Source organism: Eulemur rufifrons, chromosome 15, assembly GCF_041146395.1.
Source record: "Eulemur rufifrons isolate Redbay chromosome 15, OSU_ERuf_1, whole genome shotgun sequence".
Lineage (NCBI taxonomy): Eukaryota > Metazoa > Chordata > Mammalia > Primates > Lemuridae > Eulemur > Eulemur rufifrons.
In genome coordinates, this window is record NC_090997.1 from 2,379,264 (window position 1) to 2,392,008 (window position 12,745).

The 12,745-nt window shown below is 48.3% G+C and overlaps 1 non-coding gene across 1 annotated transcript; it reads left to right on the top strand.

Moving 5' to 3' along the window:
• Window positions 1–4,269: 4,269 nt before the first annotated feature.
• LOC138396087 (U4 spliceosomal RNA) lies at window positions 4,270–4,410 on the top strand. The gene has a single exon (XR_011235572.1). It is a non-coding gene; the product is annotated as a U4 spliceosomal RNA (small nuclear RNA).
• Window positions 4,411–12,745: the final 8,335 nt, after the last annotated feature.

Here is a 12,745-nt window from a genome sequence, read left to right on the forward strand (position 1 = left end):
AAGGGGAACAAAACTAGTTTCCCTCCCTCCCCAGCTCCCCAAGCAGAACCACATCCTCCTCCCCACTTAACACCCCCTTCCCCCAACACAGGGCTTTCCCTTTGCTGAGTCACTGAATGAGCGAGTTGGGGGCAGCTGGGGCTGGGGGGCATGAGGAGGCTGGGGAGGATGGGGCGGACTAGTGGAATGGATGGAGGAAGAGCCCTGCGGGGGAGTGGAATTTCAGCTGCTAAAATTAGGAGCAGGGGAAGGAGGCGGAAAGAGCCAGATTATGTAACCCGGGGTATCTGTTCTTGGGTAACTAGAGATCCACGCCCGAGATCCAGGCTCCTGGCTCCACTGTCTGCCCTCTATCTTCTCAGTGCATCCCTCCTTCTCCAGGGCCCCAGTCCTCGTCTCTGCCATCCAGATTCTGCCCCCATCGCAAACCCAAGTTCCTTTCTGGGCAGCCCAGGCTTGGCCTTCCCCATAAACATCTCCTTTTCCAAGAAGCAGTGGTTGAGATCCTGAGGGGTGAAGGGAAAGGATCTGGGATTCCCATGGAGGAGGAAACTAGAGTCAGAAATGGCGGACCAAAGGCCACTGCCATCCCCGGGACACAACTAGAAAATAGTGAAAAGAAAGGGCAGGACTGGCCGGGCACAGTGGCTCACGCCTGTAATCCTAGCACTCTGGGAGGCCGAAGCAAGAGGATCGCTTGAGGTCAGGAGTTCAAGACCAGCCTGATCAAGAGTGAGACCCCATCTCTACTAAAAATAGAAAAATTAGCCAGACGTGGTGCCACGTGCCTGTAGTTTCAGCTACTCGGGAGGCTGAGGCAGGAGGATCAGTTGAGTCCAGGAGTTTGAGGTTGTGAACTAGGCTGATGCCACAGCACTCTACCCAGGGTGACAGAGTGAGTCTCTGTCTCACAAAAAAGAAAGAAAGAAAAAGAAAGGGCAGGACTGACAGGAGAGAGTACAGGTGTGTGGGGTTGTGTGCACAGAGAACATAGACATGCACAGACACTTATTTTTCAGATTTCAAGCCCAGATCAATACAGGAGAACCCCAGGAGTGGGAGTGGAAGGCAGTAGAGGTGAGGGAGGGCAGGCCTCTGGGAGCATGAGAACAGGGAGTGGGCAAGAGCCCAAGGAGAAGACGAGAGCCTGGCGTGAGGAAGAGGCCCAGGGCCTCTGAGGGACCAGGCGGATGTTCAGGGCAGGAGGGGAAGAGCTGGTGAGAAAGGTCCTGTGAGAAGAAGCTGCTGTGATTCAGAGAAGAGGCTTCAAGCTGTGAGCAACCCTGGCATCCGGTTCCTCTCACGGGCCAGAGATTTCGGAAGTGGCATGCAAAGGGCCCGGGTCTGCAGTCGGGGGAGTTTGGGTTAGGATCCCTCGCTGGGGGTTGAGAGGGAAGCAGCAGAAAGCTCTGGTGTCCAGATTGGCTCCTCCACCCAGCAGATTTCTCTCTGGTTTTTAAACATATCATTTCCTCTTCTGCAAGAGCGACATAAAACCAAAGCAGAATAAGCCCTGATACCTGGGCCCTCAGACCACTCTCTTCTCAACGTCCCCCCCGCCCTGTGTCTGGCCCCCAGTCCTGGTGGGGGTTCCCCTGAGATAAGGGCTGTTCACTTTCTCTGACCACATGGTTTCCGCTTCTGTGTCTCTTGTTTCCTAGGCTGATAAAAATACTGAGCCGTAGAGGCCCTGGCTTCCTCCGACCCCTTGGGGCAGGCAGCAGGCATCCTGCCCACCGTGGTGGGGGCAGGGAGTGGGGCCAGGGATCCCCAAGGGGTGACTCAGTGCCTGCCAAGAAACCTGGGGCGGTGGAGGTATATCTCTGCTCTCCAGAGCTGGGACCAGGAGCTGAGTCTCAGTGGAGGGTGCCGTTGGGGTTCAGTTGGAGAAACAGCTGGGAAAGAGAACAGTGAGATTGAAGAGGGTCATTTTGGGGACTGGGGTGGGGCAGGTTTGGGTTAAGTTAGGAAAAGGATCTGGAAAAGACTCAATTCAGTGTAGGTCAACCGAGCATCCTGTAGCCCGAAGATAAATTCAAACGCTGCTTCAAGTTTGCAGTCCAACAGGGAGGCAGACCCATGCTTAGCTAGCTGATTCGAGGCATGCGGAGTAACCTTCACAGTAGGGTACGGTCAGCAGAAAAGGGGGAGCGAATCCCATCTGAAAGCATCCGAGAGGCTCTGAGGCGCGAGAGGAGCACTTGAACCTGCTCTGGGGAATGCGGGGGACTTCAGTGGGTGGAGGGCACGGGAAGGCTCCCTAGGTCAATAGAATGGCTGGGGCAGAGACGCTGACGGCCAGAACGTATGGCCAAGAGAAAACGAGTGCCCGAGGTGGAAGCAGCACGGGTATGAGGGAGCACGTGGCGAAGAAAGGACCACAGAATGCCAAGGTCAGGGCTTTGGACTGCGACAGCCGTGAAGAAGAGGGAGACCAGGACGGTGCTGCGGGAGTACAGAAAAGACGTAAAGAGAGAAGGCCATCGTCTTTCGAATACTTACTATGTGTTAGCCCTTTTCCCAATATCAGGAGTCCTGTTAACATCTGTCCAAAAGGTGGGTGGTGGGTCCCCAGTGCACAGATGAGGAAATAAAAGCACATAAACATACTGTAACTTACTTCAAGCTACACAGCTAAAAAGTAGTGAAATTAGCATTCAATTCATCCAACTCCAAACTCATGTATTAATACTTCTACTTAAGTCCCAATAACCCCAAATGGCATTAAAGGAAGGAAAAGATTTTATAATATAAACCTTGAGGGGACATTAGAACATGACAACTGGTTGGATGGTGGGAGTGGAGAGAGTGGAGTCTTAGATGACTCCAAGTTCTGAGCCAAGGGAATTGGAAGGGCAGTGATGCCCTAAACCAAGAAGGAGAAGTATGGCTGAAGGGAAAGATAAAGAGTTTGACTTCGGACATTCAATTAATAAACTTTTTGTAAGCACCTGTTAGGAGCAGGGCACTGCTAGACGATAGGTGTAAGCGATAAGGTCACTGTCCTCATAGAATTTGCAGTCTAGTGAGACAATATACAGGTAACTATATATAATAACTGCGGTGCACTTGCTTAGAGTAATAAAGTGTTGAAGGAAGGCTTGCTGAGTTTGAGGTGCTAGCATGACACTCACATGGAGTTTTCCAGCAAGCAGGTCTGGAGCTCGAGAGAAGTTTGGAGGGATAGATTTGGGCATCGTTCCCTTCCCAGTAGAGGCTCAGCATCTGAGTGGACAGAATCCTCAAGAGAGAGGGTGGAGTGACCAGAAGAGCCCTGAGGATGGTCAAAGGAAGAAAACCAATAAAGGAGATGGGGAGGGGACAGAGAAAGAGGGTGGCGGGGATGGGGGCTGTACACCAAGCAGAGACTGGGCAGCCACGTCTGAGGCCTCAAAGAGGTCTAGTAGGTAAGGGTTGAAAGATTGTTTGGGCTCAGGAACTAGACGCTTACAAATTTTGAGAAAACACTTTCCGTGTAATAGAGGGACAGAAATCACTTTCCATAGGCTGCGGGATGAGTGGGAGGTGAGGAGAAGGAGGCAGTGGGTGCAAAGTCAGAGAATGGTGAATACAGAAGTAAATAAGAGTCATCTCTTAGTTCTACCCACAGATTTCACAGATGAGGAAAATTTTATTGAAAATTTTCCTGAAAAAGTAGTAAAGGGGCTAGTCTTTTGAGACATCACATGAAAGGAAAGGTGAGAGATGGAATGAATATTTTGAGGGAGAACAAGTCCAGGGAAGGAGTTTTTGGTTTATTTTCAAGAAATAGAATATAAAATAAAGGGAAGATGCGAGAAGGGACAAAAATACTGAAAATATAAGAAACAGGGGCCGGGCGCGGTGGCTCACGCCTGTAATCCTAGCACTCTGGGAGGCCAAGGTGGGAGGATCGCTTGAGCTCAGGAGTTCAAGACCAGCCTGAGTGAGAGTGAGACCCGTCTCTACTCAAAATAGAAAAATTAGCCTGGCGTCATGGTATGTGCCTATAGTCCCAGCTACTCTGGAGGCTGAGGCGGGAGGATCGCTTGAGCCCAGGAGTTGCAGCTTGCAGTGAGCTACCATGATGCCACTGCACTCTACCCAGGGCGACAGAGTGAGACTCTCAAAAAAAAGAGGAGTGAGTGAACCCCCCCTCACTCTCCTCCTTCAAAAACTAAAGAGGGGTGAAAGAATATACTAAAGACAGGACGTGGGATAGAGTACAGATGAAGGGATCAGCCTTGGAAAGAAGAAAGTGTACTTCTGTGAATCAAGAAGAAAAGAAAAAGCTTTGTGCAGTGGCAGTGTTGTAGCCAATGGGTTTATTCGAGGCTCGATTATTGCTAATTGAAAACTTTTACCAAAACCCCACCATGACGACTTGCAATATAGCCGGCATTGACACTTTTTTGACAGTCTCTACAGGGACTGAAAAAAAAAAAAAAGATGAAGAAAAGAAAGATGAACTGTAAATAGCAAAGTGGAGGGAAAAGAAGGAAGTGAGGAGATCCACCTCGGATGGCTTTAAGCTCAATAAAATAGATGACAGCATCAGCGGCTGAAAGTGAAGAGGTAGGGTGAAGGGCGCAGAAGGCGTGGAGATTTAGAACACCACGTGCAGGAGTGCAGTGGGGAGTCCACAAGGAATGGCTTTTGTAAGAGTTTTGTCAAGGAACACTGATGACTCTCTGACATGAGATGGCCAGGGTTAGCCTCTCACAGTGACACGACCCTCCTGCGATGCTTGGCAGCCTAAGAAAAGGCTCAAGAATGAGACCACTGAGTTTATCCAAGTAAAGTTTTTCAAGGTCTTCTTGGTAGAACATCGTGCAGGTAAGAGATACTAAAATGCTAGTAAAAATGTAGTTGTGATTGTTGACCAGGCAGTACGTGTTAAACCAAATCTACAAGGAAAACCAGGAAATAGAAGAAGCTGGAAGTCTTGGTGAGAATAAAGAACTGATTCAATGGGAGGGAGAAAGTGAGATGTGAAAAGTGAGTGGTTGTGAAGAGAGGGAAAATTCAGAGTTCAAGACCTGGAAGGTAGCCCAGGAGTTTGAAGTTACAGTGAGCTATCATTGTGCACTGCACTCCCGCCTGGACGACAGAGCAAGACCCTGTCTCAAAAACAAAACAAAACACCAAGATCGTGAAAGCGTAGCCCTTCCAAATGATGCTGAGGTTCGAGATACAACCTTACTCATGGATGACTAAAGTGAAGCAGAGAAAGAGGCTGTAAAGACGTTGAAGTGAGATAGTTGAAGAACCAAGAGGCCAGAGTAAGATTCACCTGATCTGTGTGGTTGTGAAGTCACTGATGATAGTGGTAGGAGAGAAAATATGGAGAAAAACCGAGCTGCATACACAAGTTTTTAAGAACATAGTACAGATGTTGATGGAGAAGATTGTGCTGTGAGGACAGGAAGAGTGTAGCAAATGGTGCAGGGGGAGAGAAGAAAATAATGACCTCTCTTCTCTGCCCTCATTCCCCTAGTGATGGATGTCAAGGAAAGATCAGCCTTCACCAAAGAGAGAAGTAGCATTAGGGGAAAGCCAGGTTTCAAAATGCCCAGAGGAAGATGCTTTCAAAAATGGAATAAAAGATTTGAATATATGTGGAATTTCACAGAATATTGTGAAATGGATTGAGACAAGGGCCCTTGTGGGGTAGGGGACTGAATCCAGGGAGGTTGCATCCCAGTGAGAATTCAGGAGAAGGCAACAAAGTCTAGAAGGTTTTGCATCTGGGAGCAAGAGATTGTTGCTTCTGGAATTCAGAATGGAAGATGCACTGCGTTCATTGTGAGGGAAAACATAGATACCTCAACGAGATCTTATCTCATACACAAGATAAGGTATCGCTTCCAGTTCCATGGCCGTAAACATTCTGTTCATGCTGACAACTCCCAATCTTCTTTCTTTGGCTCTGCCCTTGCAGACTTGTGTATCTAACTGCCAAATGACGTCTCCACTTATATGTCTGTCTAACAGACTTAACGCACCCAAAATAGAACTTTTGTTCTTTCCTAGTGGATGCTCTAAGAACAAACAAAGAAAAAAATAGAACTTGTGGTTCTCCCACCCATCAGAATCTTGCTTCTCCCCCAGTCTCCACATCTCCCCCATCCATCAACCCATCATCTAGTCCTGTCGACTCTAGCCCTGAAATATATAATATAGCCCAAACTTGCCCACTATTCTCCACCTCCATGGCTGCCACCATCTTCTCTTCAGCATTACTGCGACTGCCTCCTAACTGGTGTCCCTGCTTTTGCCCCTACCAGCCAGTCGCAACACAGGAGCCACAGTGATCTTTTAAAAACATAAATCCAATCACCTCCACGCATCTCTGTCTCTCTGCCCCCTGCCCTCATTGTCCTCCCCACTCCCCCGCTCCCCACACACACACCCTCCCTCCAAAGGCTTCCCATGGTTGAATACAATCTGGATGCTTCACCCCTCCTCGCATGGCCCTGCGTGATCTGGCCCCGGCCCCCTCCCTGGCCTCATCTCCCACCCCTCCCCCATCCTCACTCTCTGCTCCAGCCACACTGACCTGCTTTCTATCTTCACCACCTCCAGTCGGTTCCACCTTCCAGCCTTGGCAGTAGCTGCTCCTTTGCCTTACTCCCAAACTCACCTGGTCATTCTTTCTTGTCACTGGGGTCTCAGCTTCAATGCAACTCACTCACTCAGAGAGGACTTTGCCGACTACTGCATTTAAAAGTAACTCCCCGCCACTCTTATCACATCATCCTGCCTTAGTTTCTCATCGCACCATGTGTTCATTTCTTCAGTTTATTTCTTTTCTGTCTTGTCTCACTGGAATATAAGCTCCACAAGTGCCAGTACCTTGTCTTACTCCTTTGCCTCTATGTCCCTACTGCCTAGAACAGTGCTCCGCGCATAGTAGGCACTCAACAAATACGTTTTTTTTGTAGAGATGGGGTCTGGCTATGTCACCCAGGTTGGTCTTGAACTCCTGGCCTCAAGCAATCCTCCCACCTCAGCTTCCCAAAGTGCTGGGATTACAAGCATTGAGCCACCACACCCAGACTGAAATACTTGCTAAATGCAGGGATGGATGAATAAGGGGTCGAGCAGGATAAAGTTCAACTTTAGGTTTGTGGCTCAGATTGGACGTACATTTAGAGTCAGATTTAAGTTTCATGTCAGGAGTGGTGATAAGTTGGTTTCAAGATTAGCTCTAGAAACAGGGTTGCATTGGGTTGGTGTAGACGGTAAGTTTTATCTGGGGGGTTACTAATTGGGATGTGCTTAGATTTGAGGTTAGGGTTACAGTTGGGGTTGAGTTTGAGTTGTGATTTGAGTTGAGGTTAAATTTGGATTAGGGTCAAAGTTGGTAATAAATCCCAATGTAGGTTTTGAGGCTGAGTTCAGGTTTGAGGCTAATGTCATTTCAGCCTCATCTGGAGACCTCAGAGATTTCACTAGTTTCTCCACAGAGAGCACTACAGAGAATGTATTTCCCTGAGTTTGGGGCACAAGACTCCAGTCATCAGTTCTCCCACCCAGGGAAAGCCCCAAACCAACTGCTGGCCTCCCCAAGAAAGAAACCAAATTTCATACAACCTCTGAAACTGAGATTGAAACCAAGATTGGCCCATCGCAAGGAGCATCCTTCAGCACATTGTGAACGCACGTGACACCAAGCCTCAGCCGGGTCTCGCCCTTCCTTCCTCTGTCTCTCATGTCTCCCTCTCACTCCTTCTTGCCTTCCCATTCTGTGCCTCAGTGTCCTGGTCTTCCTCTTGGACCTAAGTTTCTCTCTGTTTCTCACTGTTAATTGCAAGAACATTTTATATTTTAATGTAGCTTAGCTGGGGTCTCTCGGTCCATCAGCTCATAGCATTAGAGAAACAGAAAGAGACAACAGGAAGGAAAAAAGGCCTGGCACGGTGGTTCACACCTGTAATCCTAGCACTCTGGGAGGCTGAGGCAGGAGGATCGCTTGAGCCCAGGAGTTTGAGGTTGCTGTGAGCTAGACTGATGCCACAGCACTCTAGCCTGGGCGACAAAGCAGAGACTCTGTTAAAAAAAAAAAAAAAAAAAAGAAGGAAGGAAGGAAGGAAGGAAAAAGGCCCCCCAGATAAAGAGGGACACAGAGAAAAAGAAAGGAGCCACGGCCCACAGGGAAAGCAACGCTGGCGTGAGAGATCAGGAGAACAAGAAGAGCGGGGCACGGTGGTGTGCGCCTGGAGAATCCGCTTCTCAAGAGGCTGAGGCAGGAGTTGAGCCCAAGGGTCTGAATCTAGCCTGGGCAACATAGCAAAACTCTGTCTCAGAAAAAAAAAAAAAAAAAAAAAAAAACAAGATACAGACCAAGAAATTTTAAAAAGGCATCCATGACTTCTCTTTATCATATCTGGTCAGCCACCAGGACACGTAGGTTTTGCCTAGAAACTCTCTCTCCTTTCCATTCTCCTGCTGCTGCCTTGATATTAATGCAGGGCCTGTCATCTCCGTGCTGGGTTATTGCAAGACCCTCCTGACTGGTCTCCTTGCTTCTCGTTTCCCCTCCAGTCCCCTAAGCACCAAACCCCAATCCACTCTTCATGTATCTTCCAGATTCATTTTTCTAACATACCATACTAGGTGGGTCTCTCTCTTGCTTAAAATTTTTGGTGGCTCCCCATCATATTTCTACAATCCGAACTTCTTTTCTGGATTTTTAAACCTTTCGGGATATGCTCTCAGCTCACCCCCTGCCTCACCTCTGCTCCTTGCACTTGCGCCCAGCTGCACGTCTCAGCACACACGCTCTCTCTCACCTCCAGTCTTGGCACAGACTCTTCCTTTCATCCAGAGTGCTCCTCCTGTCCTCTCTGCCTCTACAACGAATGTCCCCATCACCTCTGCCCTGGGCCAGGTTCAGTGGCTTTTCTGAGCAGGCTGCCGTAAGCCTGCTATCATGGAACTGAATCTCACTTTAATGTCCTTGACTTCCCTAAGGTCAGGAGATCGCCTTTCATATCTGTATCCTCAGTGCTTTGTACAGGTGCTCAGTAAGTGTTTGTGGAGTAGAGAGAAAGCTAAAGAGGTGGAATGAGAACTGTTGGGGCTCAGAACATGATACCCCAAAGTGTAGCGCCTTGGCCTGCTGAGTACTGTGCACGAACCAAGACTGGAAGGCCTCAGACCAGGGTCTTTCTGACTTTCTCCTGCCCTCCTGTCTCTTACTCCCCTGTCCCCTCCCAAGGCAAGCCATAGAAACTAGAACTCCTTTTCCCCAAGGCAGGTCATAAAAGCTAGAACAACTCCTTCACAAAGCCATCCATAAGACCTAGAAATGTTAGTTTAACTTTTCCCTGCTTTTCCATGTAAGACCTAACTATAAAGAAATTCTCTGATCTACCTTGTCTAATGGTGGGTCATGAGACCCTCATTCCAGGAGAGGTCTTGCCCTATACCCCAGAGGAAGGAATGCTACACAGAGAGACCAAGAAAAATCTGAACAGACAGGCCTTGCTGGGTTCCCCCCTCATTAGATTATACCTTTTTTGTTCAGTCACATTTCTGCAGGGCTGTTCATTCTTCATCAGATCTTTTCTCTTTTGTTTGACACAGAGTCTCTCACTCTGTTGCCCGGGCTAGAGTGCCGTGGCGTCAGCCTAGCTCACAGCAACCTCAAACTCCTGGGCTCAAGCAATCCTACTGCCTTAGCCTCCTAAGTAGCTGGGATTACAGGTGCACACCACCACGTCCGACTAATTTTTTCTATTTTTGGTAAAGATGGGGTCTCACTCTTGCTCAGGCTATTCTCCAACTCCTGAGCTCAAGCGATCCTCCCGCCTCGGCCTCCCAGAGTGCTAGGATAACAGGTGTGAGCCACTGTGCCCGGCCTCTTCATCAGATCGAAGCATAAAAACAGTTTTCCCTGGGTCTTTGGGTCTTCATTTCTGAAGGCTCCAGTGTCACTTTAGACTTTGATTAAATAAATTTGTTATGCTTTTCTCTTGTTAACCTGTCTTTTGTTAGGAGCGTGGGCCATGACCCTTATGATGGGTGAGGAAAGGTATCTCCGCTTTCTGCCTCTACAGAATGAAAAGAAATAATAGCTAAGACTGGTGTGCACCTGGAATGTTGCTCACGTGCCTTAGAACACCAAGCCCACTCAGGAGCCTGTGCCTAAGGAAAGCCTTGGCGTGCCCCGTGCAACAGTGGGCTTCGCTCTGGTCACCACCAGCCCCTGGCACCAGCCCCTCTAAAACCCTCCAAGTGAAATCACAATATCATAGCAGTAATAACAATATTTGAGGTGGCCAGTTGGTATCATCTCGAACTCATGAAAAGTGAATAAAATATTTAAAAACTTTTTTTAAAACCTATGACTTGCAAGCTAAGTGAAAATTGTGTCCTATATAAGAATGTTCTTATCAACACTTTTCATATTAGCCAAAAACTAGAAATAAACCAAATGCCCATCAACAGAAGAATGTTGTTGTCTAGAGTATGTTCATACAATAGAATATTACATCACAGTTTTACAAAACACTACTGATACATGCAACCACATGGGTGAATCTCACAAACATAATGTTGACTGAAAGCAGCCAAACACAAACAAGCACATTCTGTGTGATTTCATGTATATGATACTCAAAAGCAGGAAGACCTAATCTTTGGTGATAGAGGTCAGAAAGTGGTTGGTTATCTTTGGAGGGTATCAGCGAGGAGGGGGAACCTCTGGGGACCTGAACATATGGGGAGCTGGGTGGTGGCTACGTGGAAAATTCATCAGCTGCACACTTAAGAGGTGTGCAGAGGCCGGGCGCGGTGGCTCACGCCTGTAATCCTAGCACTCTGGGAGGCCGAGGCGGGTGGATCGCTCAAGGTCAGGAGTTCGAGACCAGCCTGAGCAATGAGCGAGACCTCGTCTCTACTAAAAATAGAAAGAAATTATCTGGACAACTAAAATATATATAGAAAAAAAAAAATTAGCTGGGCATGGTGGCACATGCCTGTAGTCCCAGCTACTCGGGAGGCTGAGGCAGTAGGATTGCTTAAGCCCAGGCGTTTGAGGTTGCTGTGAGCTAGGCTGACGCCACGGCACTCACTCTAGCCTGGGCAACAAAGCGACACTCTGTCTCAAAAAAAAAAAAAAAAAAAAAGAGGTGTGCAGGGCTGGGCACAGTGGCTCAAGCCTGTAACCCTAGCACTCTGGGAGGCCGAGGCGGGTGGATCGTTTGAGCTCAGGAGTTCGAGACCAGCTCTGAGCAAGAGCGAGACCCCGTCTCTACTAAAAATAGAAAGAAATTAGCTGGACAACTAAAAATATATAGAAAAAATTAGCCAGGCATGGTGGCACATGCCTGTAGTCCCAGCTACTCAGGAGGCTGAGGCAGAAGGATCGCTTGAGCCCAGGAGTTTGAGGTTGCTGTGAGCTAGGCTGACACCACGGCACTCTAGCCTGGGGAACAGATTGAGACTCTCTCAAAAAAAAAAAAAAAAAAAAAAAAAAGAGATGTGTATCTCACTGTACCTAAGCTATACATCAATAAAAAGGAACTATTTTATTTTATTTATTTAGAAACAGGGTCTTGCTCTGTCGCACAGGCTGATGTGCAGTAGAGCGATCACAGCTTGCCACTGCAGCCTCGAACCCCTGGGCTCAAGCAATCCTCCCCGCTCTGCCTCCCAAGTGGCTAGCATTACAGGCACACACCACCATGCCTGGCTAATTTTTCTATTTTTTGTTCAGATAGGGTTTCACTATGTTGCCCGGGCTGGTCTCGAGCTCCTGCCCTCAAGGGATCCTGCCACCTTGGCCTCTTAAAGTGCTGGGATTACACATGTGGGCTACTGTGCCCAGCCCTGAACAATTTTAAAACGGTGTATTGGCACTGCAAATGCAGCTTCAAGACAAGTCCCTTAGCTGTCCCCACCCCACCCTAGGTCACCACCCTTAAACCCCTGCTGTGTGGAATTCTAAAGTTTCCACTATAGAGAACTTTGAAGTTGTCTGCTACACTGACCCTGGAGTCTGTGCTTATTTGGGGTTACATAAATCTGATCTGTGGGAGCTGCCTGAGGTCAGGATGAGGTGGAGGGCACCCTTCGGGAGTGGGATGGGGCCTCACCATACGTGAGTGCATGGCATCATCTCTGGGCAAGGGGACCAAAAACTTTATCTTCCAAATCAGGACACTTTCGAGAGCAGAATGGGGCTCCATTAATATTTTCAGCAAGCCAGGCATGGTGGCACTCATTTAGAGTCCCAGCTACTTGGAAGGCTGAGGCAGGAAGATTGCTTTAGTCCAGGAGTTGGAGACCATCCCAGGTGATATAGTGAGACCTCTCCATCTTGGGGGGGAAAAAAAAAAAAATATATATATATATATATATATATAGACACACACACACACACACACACACACACATATATAGTGTTCTGGCCGGGTGCGGTGGCGCACGCCTATAATCCTAGCACCCTGGGAGGCTGAGGTGGAAGGATTGCTTGAGGTCAGGAGTTCAAGGCCAGCCTGAGCAGGAGTGAGAACCGTCTCTATTAAAAATAGAAAAAAATTAGTCAGGCATGGTGGCACGTGCCTGTAGTCCCGGCTACTCGGGAGGCTGAGGCAGAAGGATCACTTGAGCCCAGGAGTTTGAGGTTGCTGTGAGCTAGGCTGACGCCACGGCATTCTAGCCAGGGCAACAGAGTGAGACTCTGTCTCAAAAAAAATAAATAAATATACACATACACACACACACACACACACACACACACATAGTTTTTTTCACC